Source organism: Temnothorax longispinosus, chromosome 10 (genome assembly GCF_030848805.1).
Source record: "Temnothorax longispinosus isolate EJ_2023e chromosome 10, Tlon_JGU_v1, whole genome shotgun sequence".
Lineage (NCBI taxonomy): Eukaryota > Metazoa > Arthropoda > Insecta > Hymenoptera > Formicidae > Temnothorax > Temnothorax longispinosus.
This window is the reverse complement of record NC_092367.1, coordinates 68,481-85,817: the sequence shown is the minus strand read 5'-3', so window position 1 is coordinate 85,817 and position 17,337 is coordinate 68,481. Positions and strand designations below refer to the sequence as shown.

The 17,337-nt window shown below is 34.3% G+C and overlaps 1 protein-coding gene across 3 annotated transcripts in view; it reads left to right on the top strand.

The window, feature by feature from the left end:
* Window positions 1–17,337, top strand: part of LOC139819925 (carcinine transporter) — a 39,202-nt gene that overhangs the window by 12,958 nt on the left and 8,907 nt on the right. Inside the window, exon 1 of one of the 3 annotated variants that reach the window (XM_071789705.1) lies at window positions 16,920–17,235. The exons of 1 other annotated variant lie outside the window; for it this stretch is intronic. The gene's annotated coding sequence lies outside the window, so the exon portion shown is untranslated. Of the gene's footprint in view, window positions 1–16,919; window positions 17,236–17,337 lie in introns of those variants that run through there. One more of the 3 variants, XM_071789704.1, reaches the window with a different exon arrangement.

Genomic DNA, 17,337 nt, shown 5'->3' with positions numbered 1-17,337 from the left:
TTTTCTATGCATTTTCACATCCATATATCTTGATACAACTCGACGAAGAAATAGAACTAAACCAAGATGTGTGTGTGTGTGTGTGTGTGTATGTGTGTTTGATTTTGAAAAATAGTTTTATATGTGGATTTTAAGAGACGCAATTCCATCTACATATAGCAAAATATATTTTAATTATTTATTGAATGACATTTTGGTCGAGTTTTTCTATCTGTTTTCTTTGAAAAACTGTGTGTGCAAAAATACTCGGCGCAATCTAGTAACGATTTTGATAGCATCAAGATCACACATCAATAAAAAATATTCATTGACAGCTCTGAAATATCATTGTACCTATTGCTTTCTGGTCTGATGAGCATTTTCACGAACATCACGTCAGGAAATACAATACGTAATATGTATAGCGACGAAACATTTGCGATCCTAAAAAATGTTAATTGGATAGCTATTAGGTAATAGGGAGCCTTTCATCATAGCATACTTTAAAGTAGTTTCTTTTATGCTCCAACGTGTTACAAAGGCAAGAAAATTATTATCTCATTTATCATCGTATCATTTATTATTATATGAATTGTTTGTAATCATAGTCATTATAACATTATCTCATATCGTTTATTATAAGTCGTGTAAAAACATAAATCTATAAAGTAGGTAAAATATAACAGAATCTCTCATATTAAAAAAGAGCGAGAGAATTATTATCATTTATCATCGTACACTAAGAGAAAAATGCTTGGTATTTGCAATTATAATCGCATAGTAAAATAATTATGATTGGGGTTCTTATTTTTATAATTATTATTGCTATAAGGGAAAGTAGGGGAATAGGACGCAGTGGGTAATAGTGCGCACCTCAAGTTTGAGACTGTACGATAGCTTGCGACACGTGATGGCAAAATTTCAAAGCTATCGTCAATTCTAGATAGTATAGATACATTTTATTTCATTTTATCTCAGCTTAAAGCTTCATTTGAATATAGGAAGCGAAAAAGAAAACCCGCCCGTTTTCTTACCATTTTTTGAAGCGACAGAAGTTAAGCTTAATTGTAAGTGGGCAATTTTTATTTGCTACTGTTATTGGTATAACATAGTGAAATACGATCCCTTGGGAACCTTTTGCCGCGTTGGTCCCATAATTTTATTTGCGGTTTGCGCGAGTAACTGACAAAATTGTCCCGAAATAACAAATCGGGGAATAACGCGCGGCTTTTATTTATGTTAATTTTATATATATAATTTATTTATATTCAAATTTATATATATTTATGTCAAATTAATCGTGCGTTGAAGCCATGAATCAGTTCTACTCGCAAAAAAAAAATTTTTAAATATCTTTTCATTTTTAAAGTTTTGCGTTTAATTTTCGATTATTTATCATCACTCATCATTAATTATACGTAAAACTAATGATTTAAGCAGAAAAGTTCGAAATTTATTCGCTGCAGACACAAATTGGCAATTTCCATCAACTGCGCACTATTACACGCCACTTTCATTTTTACCTGATTTTGCATCGTCCTAAATATTGCTCAATAAATATTCAACAACAAAATTATTATCAAGTATGAGTTCACATACTTGTAGACAAACGTTTAAAGGTTCCATAGCTACATTTAAATTAATTGTAACTATAAAAGCCATTTTGTATTAACAGATTTACTTTAGGTACGTACTATTATCCCACTTTCCCCTAATATTAGTAAAAATAATTTTATATGCATAAATCTTTCAATTATGGTCATTTTTATCATATTTATAGTACGATTATAGTACTTGCTATACATAAATCACAGGTTATAGCGTATAAAATCATGTATAATGTATGATTGAAATAAACGTATGAAAGCTATGACAACAATAATGTAGAATTGAGTCATAATTCGCATTGTTAAAATAACTATAAAAATATAGTTGGCATAAAAAATAACTAAAAATTATAGCGAAATTGTGCAACTGCAACTATTATTTCTTTTGCTAAGTGTATTATTTATTATATCTACTGAGTTGTTTATAATTATAATCATTATAACATTATCTTATGTCATATTTATTATTATATGAGCTATATAAGATTGTAAATCTATATATAAAGTATGTAAAATGTAACAGAATATATAAATCTCTCATAAGTCTCTAACATTAAAAACAAAAGAAAGAAAACAGAAGAGGTACCGTGACATAATACTGAAAGTAGCTGTTATGTTCAGGCAGTTCAGGCAATGCTGGCGATGAAACAATCGATTCAGTTTTTCAAACCGAGTAGATTCTATCTATTATTGATTAAACCACCCGAGCGTGACCGCATTGACATTTCCAAGGACTTCCTAAAAGAGTGAACTAAAGGAGTAGGAGCGAGGATTAGATTAGGTCACGTGGAACGTGCGACTGTCGCTAAAAATAAGAAAATAATCCACACTATTATCGATCGGACAGCAGAGCTTCACGTCTAGAGACGCTAATTAGTCTGAAAAATGACGCCTTGTTCTCTGAAAAGTAACACGTGCTTCCGCCATGCTTGTCGGAACGTGTGTCAATATATACAACTCGGAAGATTATCATGCTATAGAAATTTAATAATGATACGCGTCAGCGCGCTCGACAAAAACGCCAAGGAGAAACTCGGATGCTCGGCAAATATCGCGGATCACGTGCCAGTCAGAACGCTTTGGTATAATTAAGATCGGAAAATTTTCTTAAAACCTTCGAGTGTCAGAGATAAATGACGACATGGAATAAAACTGACCACCTTCGAGACCACGTTCGATCGATATCTCGATGAAACATCTGTTTGGCCGATTTTGCATACTCCGGCACTAAACGACTATCGTCAACGACGATCGCATCTTAAAAATGTTAATTAGCGCTTTGCTGCGAGGCATGTGTCGCCGAGCTTATAAAATTAAGATAACGCCGCGGCGTGCAAATTCGTTTCTTCCATGAGTGCACGGCAACAATTACGTACGGCTCTTTTAAGCGCGTTCGCGCCAACTGCGTTGCATTTTATTTGTAAAGGCACATGGTTCTGCGATATGTTTCCTAGATTCGGTAAAAAAGTAAAGCACCTCCGTGTAAAAGATCGCGCGCGCCTTTATTCCGATCGATTCGAACGATGGCTGACATTGACTTTAATCGTTAATGTGTACGCGAATGTGTTATTTGTACTTCATTGCGCTGCTATTCCTGATTTTTTTACACGGCCGACTCACGCCGTGATTTGCGACAACAGAGCAAAACACTCGATCGAACGTGCAATTTCGAACTTCTGATGCGAAAAATTATAGAAGAAAGATTGACGTTAATTTATTTTACAAGAAAATTTAATTTTATTTCATTTAAGATAAATTAAGATAAATAAATTATTCAATTTAGTTGTTTCATACGGATATAAACTCTTCATTTTCAACATCGGATATTTTTGGATTTATCTATATCTATTTTAATTGCTGTGAAAATTAAATACTTTCTAATACCATAAGCCAACTGTTATTCGTTTTAATTTTGTTTCTAAAGAAAACTCGGTTTTCTTGGCGTTCTATCCGCCGCGATGGATTATGTTTGTTATGTTCGTTATGTTAATTAATGTGTGCCAGTACTTTGCGGAATGTTATGGATGCCATCTCCGCGTAATGGAATTTTTTAATACTCCAGGGCGAAATTAATTACATACTGTCATTCCACACAAAGACCGTCTTGTATTGTTGCTATCTAAATCCGCTAATAAATTATGGTTTACTTGTCTGGTTGTTAATTGCTTTCCTCGCGGCGGGTTAAGCCGAAAATGCCATTGTTGAACGAATTGATAATCAGAAACGACCACACCGTCGTTGTAAATTATGCACGTGGATCAAGTAAAATCTCGATCAAATCTTTGATACACGATGCATCCTTGCCTGATAGTAATTATAACGCTCTCCTTCTCGAGCGCTGTTCATTACGGCTTTTAAGATGCGTTTTTATATTTAATACATGTATAGTCATATATCATAAACAAGCTCTTAATGTACGGCATAGCGAGCAACGTTGCTCCACGCGTGATAAGAACGAGAGTGTTTTAAGACGACGCGTCGCACTTTGAGTAAATAGTCAAATAAAACAGATCGACAGATAAGAAAATAAATTATGCCAAAGTCTTTACATGACCGACTATAGTTAACCTCGATCTAATTTTTTGCCAACGATTATATGTTAATATTTTTATCTGAAGACTGAAACGCGTCGGTGGCCTTACTGACAAATGCGAATTTTGTCCGCATGTCGGGGATCAACACAATGATCATTTATTTCAGACTAGCTTTTGAGATATAGGTATAGTTATCCGGGGCTTCACCCGGGCGTCTTTTTTTTAACGACTTTATTTATGTTATTACGTTTGTGTTCTAGCTAATCTTATCCACCAATGTATGATTCATAAACACATATTTTCAATAGCTTTCCACGTCACCCATAAGGTACTATTATTAACGCGTTTTTTTTAGTGGTCAATACCAACCTTCCTTTAATAATACTCTATATAAAATTACATGTATAGCTCATACACTTTTTAAGCAGAAATCGGTAACCCCTTCACCGATCCTCGGCAAATTCAATAACAACCTTCCTTAAATGATTACTGTATTATCCATCAAATAACTTATACATTTTTTAGGCAGAAATCGGTAACGCCTTCACCGATCTTCGCCAAATTCAAAACACAATCTTCCTGTAATGATACTCTACATAAGATGACAAATATAACATATATAACTTATACACTTTTTAGGCAAAAATCGGCAACCATTTCACCGATTCTCGCCAAATTCAATACCAACCTACCTTTAATGATACTCTATCCATAAAAAAAAATTTGCGGAAATTAGAGCAATTATGTAGATTCTTTTAGACAAAAATCGGTAATTTTCTTATTATTAGCAATTTTTTGAATTCTATTATATTCTTCAGTTTTTTCTACCCCTATTTCATGTATAATACTTTAAAATTTGGTTGATTAGGAAAATTTGAACAGGAAAAGTCATTAAGTACGACTCTTTTAAAGAATTTAAAATTTTAGATATTCCGAATTTTTTTTCAAATTGGGTTGTAACACAATGGCACATAGCCTATGTTCAGAAAGACATAAGCTATCCACCGGTGTAAAAATTTTTGAAATTGATTCAATAGTTTCTAAGATTACCCTGAACAATGGCACATAAACAAACTTTTCCCCTTTATATAATAGTAGAGATTATATAGCAATCCATTTACTAAAATTAAAAGCATGAAAAAATTTGTCGGTTTTTGTATCTACATGAGAGAGCTAACCGTCGGATATAATTTACCGATATGTCGACAGATCAAAAACCTATATTTTATCAAAAACGAGTGAAATCGCTCGTAAAAGCGCATTTTATACTATTCAAATATTTTTAAGCTATCAGGATATCTTCTAAAGGCAAACGAAAAAATACGTTAATAGAATAGAAAAATTTACCATAAGTTCAATTATATATAATTAAATACATATATTATATATGTTAAATACATATATTATATATATTATACATACATATATATATATATATATATATATATATATTTTTTTTTTTTCATTGTATATATACTTTACTATTATCGAAAATATTGAAGAGCATTTTTCAATGGCAGATATTTTTCGATAAATATAATTTGTAAGACTCGCTTCTGTGAACTTTATTAGAATAGACTTCCTCGCATTTTGTTAAAGGAAGGCTAATTAACGTCAACTTCCGAAGGTGCGACCGCAAGAAAAATGAACGGGCGTCCGATTTTCTGCCACGCGACAGTTTATCGATTCTTAACGATATATTCGAAAAGCATATATATAAGATTCGAAACATCATTAGACAGCAAAGTTCGAGCATGCGTACATACTTCCTGCCCGTTCAAACTGTTAAGGAGCATCATTGTCGTTTTGGTATACTTGAACTCGATAAGAAGTTGCCTGAGGATTTGCAGCTCGGCGATTTACTACTTCACAGAAGCCCGCGAGCGAATTTCTCGTGGCCGCGTCTTTATCTTCGAGAGGCAATTATGGCAAAATCCATGTCTTAACGCATATTTCAGCTTATATTGCTTACCGTTTTAATGTATTTCAAGTCAACAAAAAGTGAATAAAAAAACTTTATTTCCAGTTTTCGCTATTTTTAGCGATGACCGCCTGCCGTGCATGATTTCACTGTATTGTACTAAACTTCCGCTTGTGATGACCCCCCCCCCCCAAATCCGTAGTCAAATCCATCATTCGGCAAACAGTTCTGATGCGAATCGACGAAATCTATTGACGAATGATTCTTGATATTTTTCGAGGAAGTCTATCTAGTGAAATACTCGAAAAACGAGTCTTATATTTAATTATCAAAAAATGTCTGCCATTAAAACATATTTTGCAGTAATATAAAATCAGTTAATATACAGGGTAAACCATAGACAAAACTTGGTTGGAATGAAAGAAGATACAAGAGAGCACTATCCGTTTCATCATAGATGGCGCTAACTATACGTCAAATACAGGTCAATTTAATTTTTTTCTAATGGAAATTTCCCTTAAAAATAGAGATAGAAACAAATTTTTTCATTCAAAACATTTTTTTTTTTAATGCAATTTTTCGAGATAATTGACTTTACAAAAGGACATTTAATTGTTTTCATACGTATCTATAAAATTACTAATTATTAAAAAGATTTCTGAATAAAATTTTGTTAAATAATTTATTTCTTGATTCGAAAATATTTAATAATAATAAAGGCCAAAGGGGAGTTCTTTTTAAGATAAGCTTCTTATTGTTTATAATAATTTGTATTGCTTTACATAAGTATATTTATCAACAAAAATAAATTTTAAAAATTTCTGTGCCTAACGAGAAAAAAATATTTAGTTTATTGAATGTTTAAAGTGATGGCTACATTAACTTTAATGCATCTTGCAATACGTTTTTTCTAAGATTTTCCTAACCGGTGAATAGGATAATAGAAGGACTTGTCGACTTGGTTCGCTCGTTCGCCGGATCTTTTACATCTCTAGATTTTTGTCTCTAGAGATTATTTTAAAAAATATATGCTACGATAAAGACAATTGCACGTATAAACAAAGTTTTAATCGTAAATGTAAGGCCGTAAAAAATTTTATATCACACGTGCGTGGAAAGTGGCCCAATGTTACATTACCGCACTGTTTCGACTCGTGTGTGGAATCGGCCATCCGTCGCACAGATGGCGCGCGCGCAATAATGGGCCACTTTCCACGCACTTTGTAATATAAAATAGGGTGTGTGTAACACGTGCGGGTTGAGAATTGGACACTCGTGCGGGTGATCGCACTCGCCTTCGGCTCGTGTGTCCACTCTGCACTCGTGTCCAATTCTCAACTTCCCGCACTTGTTACACAAATAACTAATAACCAATCACAGTCGATTATTCTCTTTGCGGTCGAAAAATAATCTAGTGATGTGATTGATTAATTTTCTTATTACTTGTAATTTTCTTATGGTTTTACGGTTACGACTAAAACTTTGTTATGTTTAATGACCCTGAGATACCTACAACACTTGTGACAACACTATGCAACAGCATATATATTTGTTGATGCTTGCGCAGCTTGCGCTTCTACCACTCCACAAGCTTCGCAAAACACCGAATGGAGTTTGTGGAAACTTATTGCAAAATGCATTGAAGTTATAATGGCCATCACTTTTTGAACATTTGATAGACTAAATATGTTTTATTTTTTTTACGTTAGGTACAGAATTCTATATTTTTGAAATTTAATTTTGTTAATAAACTAAAAACAATATATATATATAATATATATATAATAAATATACCTACATAAAGCATTATGTAGATTATAAACAATAAGAAACTATATATCTTTAAAAAAAATTACTCTTGTCTTCATGAGTATTAAATATTTTCGAATCAAAGAATAAATTATTTAACAAAATTATCATTTTTATTCAGAAATCTTTTTAATAATTAATAGATAGTATAAAAATATCATGAAAACGGTTAGATTCCGATAACCCTGGCGCTTTAATTTGACGATGGTTTCTGATGGTAGTCCCCTTTGATTCCAAACAAGTTTTGTCTAAAACATTTTTTTATACAACGCATATTTTATCAGATATTTGTCATTAACATTATAAATAGTTCACACTGTATAAAGACTTTGGCTTTATTTATTTCTTTATCTATTGATCTATTAATCTATTTTATTTATCCGTTTATTTAAACCGTGTGATTTGTTTTAATTTTACGACATTTATTCTTATTTTTAGTCAAATTCATATCATTCGGAAAACGGCCCTGACACGAGACATTGACTATTGACAAATGATTTTTCAGATCTCTCGAGGAAATCTATTTTAATAAAATAACAAGTCTTAGGCCGGTATTCATAGTCGGTTCTTATATTTAAGACCATCTTAAGTACAATCTTAAGATGCCATTAAGGGTAAGGCTACATCTATCGTAACGCTTTGATCGTGGTCGTAAGCAATGAAGTCGTCGTAAACCGTATATCTATGCCAATTTATCTATAAACACATTTTTATTTGCACGTCGAAAAAGCTGACAGGTTAGGTTATGTTGTAACGCCAGACAAGCGTCGTAATTGTAAAGAGTTCAAGCCATGGTGGAAGGTGTTCTTCCACCATGGTTCAAGCTGAATCAACTCATAAGGGTCAAAGCACATAACATGGCGTAGCGATATACGACGGTCGTAGTCCCCGACCTGACAGATCAGGATACGCCAAAGCTTGTGCGTTACTTACGTCCACGACTACGACTGTCATATGTGCTTTGGCCCATACGATGAGCTTACGATAGCGATTACGACGAGCGTTACGACCGTTACGACGAGCTTACGGTGAACATTACGATAGATGTAGCCTAGGCTTAACCAATCACAGAGCCGTATTAGCATCTTAAGATATTACTTAAGACGGTCTTGAAATAAGATCTGATTATGAATACCGGCCTTAGATTTATCAAGTAATATATGCCATTCAAACATATTTTTAAACGATATAGAATTAATCATATAAAGACTTCGACATTATACCTTAACAGCAAATGTATATTCTGAAAATGTTCAGAGGATATCGTAAAGTATGAAATATTATAAGGATGTTCTCAGTATTAAGTATAGTATCCTTATTATATTCTATAGATGTACAGGATATTATTGCTGTTAGGATACGTTTTTTCTTATCCATCGATCTGTTTTATTTATCAGTTTACTTAAAACTTAAACTGTGACGAGTCGTCTTACAATATTCATTCTAATTTTGTAAGTCAAATCCACTATTCGGCAAATGTCAACCATTGATAAAAAATTTTTAGGATTTTCTCTTACTACTTTACTACCGACAGTGACTCGCGTCGTTCGTTTGCATCTTTATTTCGTATCTGACACGCTTCCGATATGCTGTCGTAATACTCTATCGCAACCTATACTGTCGTTTCTCGTGTCGCTTTTATCATGTCCTCGCTTAACAGCTCGTTAGATTCATATACGTTTTATGCAATTATTGCAATTTTCAAGGACGATGCCACGCGAGAGTTCTATCGTACAACATTCTCGCGGCGATCACATTTGAGCAGAGCAGCGCTGGAATTAATATCGTCCGTGTCAATTTAATCGTTTCAAACCGACAATGCTTGCGGCGCCAAAATCATTTAATTTTTATTGTCATAATACAGATCAATTTAAATATCGTATCGCTATTGTCGCTCACGCGATTTCAATGCTGATTTCGTCACTCTAATCGATCTATCATTTTAGTGTGATAAATATCGCTGTCAAAACTAAATTGAATGCCATCGATTAGCGCTTAGACGATTATGAAATACCTATCGGTTTGCATCAAAAGAATTTGCGAAAGCCTATTATGTTATAGCAAAATGCGACTAAAAATAAGCTAGAGCTCTACAAAGCTATTTTAACTTTTATAACGAAATCTTTGAGACGCTAATGTATGTGAATGCTAGAAGCGTGAATCGGCATTATTTACTAATTTTTTATTTAAATAACAAAAAATGAAAGAATAAAAATGTATTCATAATTCGCCTTTTAATTGAATAATGAATAAAAATTTATTTGTTATTCTTTTTCCATTAAATAATAAATAAAAATTTATTTGTTATTCTTCTTTCCATTAAATGACAAATAAAAATGTATTCGTTATTTGGCCACTTTTGTGAATGATGAATATCTACAAATTTCTTCGTCATTCACAAGTGGCCAAATAAGAAATAAATTTTTATTTATGATTCAATTAAAAGGCGAATTATAAATACATTTTCATTTATCAATCACCAATCATGGAATGTCATTCCTGACTAGAAGTAACATTCTTAGTAAAGTTTTAATTTAAAAGACAAATTAAGATTCATGTAGTTATAAATATTTATCGTCGGTTTTGGAAGTGAGTTTATCATTGAAGGTATTGTCGATCGACGCAATTCGTAATTCTCTATGCTACGATAATAGGCCAGTCATATTAGACTAATTTAGGGAGGTAACCTTCCAATCACTCTTTTCAGGTTGCAACTACCATGAATCGCTTTGATTTAAGGTGCTGTAAGTGGGAGTAATTTTGCTTCGCATAATTAATGCGCATTAAAAAGTTATTAACAATATTATCAACAAAAAACGCAATTTTTTTTCTTTTTTCTCAAATATCTCGAAAACTAAGCAAGATAGGGTAACTAACTATACGTACCTTTTTTGTAGAGCGTAAAATTATCTACAATAATGATCTGAACAACATTTATCGTCAAGTCAGTCGTTTAGCTTGCACATGCCGTCAAAGTCCGAGACTCGGATCTCGAAAACCCTCGATTTTATCGTTTTTTGATGTTGCGTCGGTGATTTTTTTCAGTCATTTAAAATGGAATTAAAAATTGCCAAAAAATCACACATCATCTGAGAACTACAAAGAATACTTTTCAGGGTGTAACCGATTTTTTAGACCTTTTTTCTTTAGTTTGTAGCTATGTAAGCAAAAAATTTTGATTTTTTGGACTACTCTTAGTTTTTCGCTGTTTTCAGGCCTTAGAATTTATTTGAGACGAATTTTATCGTATGCATCTTGTTGTGGACGAAATTTGCAACAAAAAAGGACCCTTGTATTTTTTTCGTACGACAAACGCTGATTTTTTTATTGACGCGCAAAGTTATCCAACGATTATAACATGTTTTTCTAATTGTTTATAATAATTTTTAAATAAACAATTTGTTAATAAATAAGTAAACATGAGAGAATGTGTTGAAAACGGCTTTGCAATATGGTTCAATAATAATGCAAAAAATTACGTAAATTTTAATAAAAAATAATTATTTTAGTGTAAAACAAGCGTTATCCGACCTATGCGCAATATTAGATAACTTTGCGCGTCAATAAAAAAATCAGCGTTCGTCGTACGAAGAAAATACAAGGGTCCTTTTTTGTTGCAAATTTCGTCCACAACAAGATGCATACGATAAAATTCGTCTCAAATAAATTCTAAGGTCTGAAAACAGCGAAAAACTAAGAGTAGTCCAAAAAATCAAAATTTTTTGCTTACATAGCTACAAACTAAAGAAAAAAGGTCTAAAAATCGGTTACACCCTAAAAAGTATTCTTTGTAGTTCTCAGATGATGTGTGATTTTTTGGGAATTTTTAATTCCATTTTAAATGACTGAAAAAAATCACCGACGCAACATCAAAAAAACGATGAAATCGAGGGTTTTCGAGATCCGAGTCTCGGACTTTGACGGCGCGTGCAAGCTAAACGACTGACTTGACGATAAATGTTGTTCAGATCATTATTGTAGATAATTTTACGCTCTACAAAAGAGGTACGTATAGTTAGTTACCCTTATCTTGCTTAGTTTTCGAGATATTTGAGAAAAAATAAAAAAAAATCGCGTTTTTTGTTGATAATATTGTTAATAACTTTTTAATGCGCATTAATTATGCAAAACAAAATTAATCCCACTTACAGCACCTTAAATCAAAGCGATTCATGGTGGTTGCAACCTGAAAAGAGTAATTGGAAGGTTCGATGTCTAATATGACTGGCCTAGCATCGAGATATGTGACGTGCGTGCGCGATGACATTTAGGGAAAAAAAAGAAGGCCAGGATTCCCGTGACGTCGCGTACGCTCCGCAAGTATTTTCTCTCCGCCGTTCCTCGAATTTTTCCTTCATGCACAAGCAAGAACTCGCGCGTTTTCCTCAGTCTTGCGAGACGATGACGCTCGGGCATTCCTTCTCCGCGACGCCGCGCCGCGTAGCCGCTCTTCCACCGTCACGTCGTCGTTCGCGTTCGTCAACCGGTTTCGTCCCGTCGGGCCTTACCTTTCGTCGTCTTTCTCGACATCTCCACCTCGGTATTTCGTCCGAACCGGCGTTCTATTCCGGTTATCTCGGGTTTTCCCTGCGCATGTGCCATCAATCAAGGTCGTCATCTTCGGGTCAGGAGCACTCTGCGAGAACTCACGACGCATCGCCGTCGGAAGTTGAGGCACCGTCGCTGATCGATGATATTTATCGATGCACTGCGTACGCAATTCACCTTTTGGCGAATGTTCGACGTCGTTCGTGACTTTCAGATTGAAATAATTCAAATCCACGATTTTTTAATCAAATAATTCCCTCCTTTCGCCATCGCGATCGTTTTGCTCAATATTATCCCGTAATTCGATATTTATCGAAAAATTTTAGGAAGAGTCTTCACATTTTGTCAAGAAATCAGGTTTTGCCTTTAAGATAAATATATTCGGAGCGTTTAGACCATAAAACAGAAGCAAGAAAAGACATTTATTATTATAGGTATTATAGAAGAAAGAGCTTCATCATGTTGTCATTATGTTATCATGAGTTTATCATTGATGTGACAACGTGTTGTTCATTTTATGTTCATATTTTTATGTTTTTTGGATAATCTCCAAAAATCCCCCGCAAACAGATTTGTGTTTGCGTGAACCATAGTTGCGCCATCGCGCATTTGCCTGGATGATAGTAAGTTCTCCCAGTTTGGATGTCATCGTTCGCAAATTACTGTATTGTAAATCTCTTTGAGAGTACCCCGCACGATGATACATATAATCGTGTCGAATGAAGATCTATCATTAGAGCTTCTTTTATGAATGACAAGTTTCCTCATGATTCACGTATTAGTTTTTCCTTTTTTTCTTGTACGACGAGATTAGTGACGCACGTTTTTCTATAATTATAATTGATACTTGACTTGTTAATTTCCGCATACATTATGAGTTGTTAGTCAAAACTAGCGAAACTATTATAACAGATAATTTAAGAGAAAAAGACGCTCGAAGAGGAAATATTCTCCACCTAATTAAATTATTGACGTTTAATTGAATATTGTGCGATTGAACAAGTACTATAAATCATTGAAACTGAATCGCTTGATACGCAGTTAATTTTTCATATTATTTAGACATAATAAATTGTTCTTGAATTAAAATATTACCAGATTAATAATATCGATCAAAAATAGATAAAAGTAGTGTTTTGTATCAATGATTTCTCAACCTATGTAATTCTCCGATATTTGCCGAACGAGATATTAAAACCTTGCCGAAACACATGATTAAACAAAACATTTTCACATATTTTCCGACTTTAATATTATGACTAATTACATCCTAATTAAATCATTAATATAGCATTACTATAAATTAATGACTTATTAGGTTTAGATTTTTTCAGATGTATTTAATATAATTATAAAAATTATAAAGGAGAAAAAATAAACTAATTACTAAATGTTATTGCAATAAAATAAAAATTTCAAGGTTTTATTTGGCATCTCCGAGGCCGGGGTCGACTGACCGGAAGAGACACAGATCAAAGTAAGTATTTTATATAATAGATGAACTTGACCGTTTATGAAAATAACGACGTAAATATTTTACTTGAAAAGATTCTAGATTTCTTAATCTTTATCGGAGATCGGAGATTCGATATTACTTGGATCATCGAAGAGTTAAGACCTGTCCTACTGATCGGAAGATAAACATGGTTATTTTATTTGAAAATATGTATGTATAGGTATGATCTTTTATGATACTCTCTAAAACTCAAAGAGTGAAATATCACTCAAAACGAGTGAAATGCAAGTCTAACGAAAAGTGAAAATTGAGCCTGTGCACTTCGAGTGATTCGCCACTCCAAGAAAGAATAAAATTGCGCTCTATAAGTTGGAGCGAAATCGCACCCCATTTGAGTGAAAGGGCACTCTTTTCGAGTGCAGAAGATCAGTGTTCATAAGAGTAAATTATGTCATTTTACAATTTTGAGTAGAAAATTTGGTAAATATGCATAAAACTGGTGCTACCCCAATGACATTGACTTTGACATATGTTGTCAAGATCACTCTCATGCGCGACCTTCAGAACGTTATAGCCGGCGGTCGTTTTTTATTAAAAAGTTATTAACCAAAAAAGTTTGAAAAATATAGCAGTTATTTTGAGTATTAAAAAAAAGCGAATTTAATCCTACACCGCCAGGTGTAGGGCGGTGGAGATAAAGCAGCCTATATTGGGTTAGGTTAGGTTAATTTTTTTGGGGTGGGGGCGCAGGGGGAAGGACTCCGTCCCTCTCCCGCCCACACATTTAATAAATAATATTTACAATTATAATTATATAATTTTATGGTAAAACAGAGAATACTTATTTTTGTATTCTTGCAATTATATATGTATATACAATTGTATACATATACTTTGATTTCTATAATCTACCAACTATTCTCTGCTTTAACAAAACAACTGTTCAATGTCTGCTTTAAATGACTTTTTTTGTTTATACATGTGCTATTTTCACATATTAGTCATTTATGCCTTTCAATATTCAAAATAACTGCTATATTTTTCAAACTTCTTTTGTTAATAACTTTTTAATAAAAAACGACCGCCGACTAAAACCTTCTGAAGGTTACTCAGAAGGGTGACCTTGACAACATATGTCAAGGTCAAAGTCATTGTGGGGAAGCTCACGGAAGGTAGGGGAAAGTGGGCACCCTTGAACCACGTTTTTTCAAATCACATTAAAAATGATTTTTAATAACTTTATTATAATATAAATGAGACTATTCGATGTTTAATATAATAAACTTGTTTGTAAATGATTTAAGAAGTAAATTTTCAGAAATATTTTGCAAAAATAATGATATTTCGAAATGCTGCGTTTTTCACAGTGGACCAAAAGCGTGGGGTCGATTGAGCCATAGTGTAGGGTACACTGTGACATGTAATGTGAAAGGTAGGGTATTCTGTGACACGTAGAAGAGATCTAATGGAAAACTGAAAACAAAGCCTCACAGCGACTCGATTACATGTGATCTGTAACTAAAGGGTGAAAAAAAGAGAAAATAAGCGTAGTTCTGTAAGCGTGGAACAGAAGACCCCATCAACCTGCGTCACATTGGACCCCACTGAACATCGATATAACCTCACTTTAGTAGAAATCAACGAATATTGCCTCATAGCGACTCGATTACATGTGATCTGTAACTAAAGGGTGAAAAAAAGAGAAAATAAAAGTGTGGAGATGATTATATCGATGGAAATTATTCCATTTTATAGGAAAAAGTGTAGTTCTGTAAGCGTGGCACAGAGGACCCCATCAACCTGCGTCACATTGGACCCCACTGAACATTGATATTATTTATCGTAAATATTTCAGATACAAAACAATTAAACGTTTTTGTGCGCACTTTGGTATTGAACCTAGATCCCGACGAACGTCTTATGAATTTTTTTTTAACTGTAGAATCCTTAGAAATCCATAAATATCAAAAAGTTATGACAAGTAAAAATTTACTTTGCAAGGCTCCAATTACATATCTGCCTTTAACTAAAGTATATATGCTTATTTCGGCATAATTTTTTGATGGAAGTTATATGTTTTAAAAACGAAAGTTTTCATACCCACCGTCACTATTTTGCAGAACGTTAATACAGAAAACTCGCACTGTCACATTGGACCCCGTGGCTCAAGGGAGCCCACTCTCCCCTATACTTTTTATGTGATTCCCGGGGCCTCCCCAAAAAGCGCCGTGAGGGACATTCGAGGGGGTTTTTAGTGGGTTAAAATCCCACATAACCGCCTTCCCCACCCCGGGAGAGGAGGTATCCGTGTGGATTTTCCCCCCGTTATAAAAAAAAGGTCAAAGTCATTGGAGGTGGCACCAGTTTTATGCATATTTACCGAAAATTTCTCTCTGTCACTCTATAGCTTTTAGACTGAGATCGTATCACTCCGGTAGAGTAGTCGCTCTAAAGTTTGATTGAAAAATTAACTTCTACCATATGAGTGAGTGCCCGCATTTATTCAAATTAGAATGACAATCCTCTGTTTTAGACTATCGTAATGACTCGAATATACAATATTAGTGACAAAACCATTCTTTGAAATTTAGAAAGTAGGTAGAAGAATCTTAATCTTTTTGCCGACTTGACGTCGCTTGGATTTTTTCAAGCGTCGAGAGATTTCGTTCCTTCGGACGAAGTGAACGCAGAGAGTCACGCACACACATTCGCACTCTTCCCGCGCTCTTTATATCGGTGCACTCACCTGCGCGCAAGACTCGCGCAAAAGGTTGCGGTTTGCCGCGCCGCGGAGGAAAGCGATGACGTTCGTGAAGCGAGTGCGTACGCGATCAGAAAAATTGCACGCTTGTGCGTGCAGGAACGCGGTACAAAAAAAAATCGCGAAATCCCCGTTTTCGCTCGTGCGTGCTCCAGTGACGTCACGGAAAGCGCGTACCTTTTCCGTGCGCCTACAGATCGCGTTTATCCGAGCCGCCCGGTGTTTACCGGTCGCTACCGGTCCCATCAAGGTGGGGAAGCGCGTGGTTTTCTGTATCTGTAGTGGAAGACTATAAAGCCCCACCAATCAGTTACGCTGCCGACAGTCCGCGCGCTTCTCGAAACGAGACGATGTAGTGCGTGAAAAGGTCTGAAAGATATCGATTCGCGGCGATCTATCAGAAAATCGAGATTTCCTCGACGCCTTCTTCGCGTGATCGTGTGATCAATCGAAAGAGAAATATTTATATACTTTGTTCGAGCGTTCCAAATATCTGTTTTCCGTTTTACTTCTTGTGACTTTATAAAGTGGATTTTTGTTTTGTGGATTATTAATAATTACCTTTGTGCGCGCCATCGTGACTCTTTACCTTGTTCTCCACTTGAGAAGAATCAAAATAGGTAAACAAATGTTCGTCTGTCTCTTATAATTTCAATCGTGCCATCAGATATTTTTTCCTTTTTTCTTTTTCAAATAATGTGGAATGATTTTGAGACAAATGT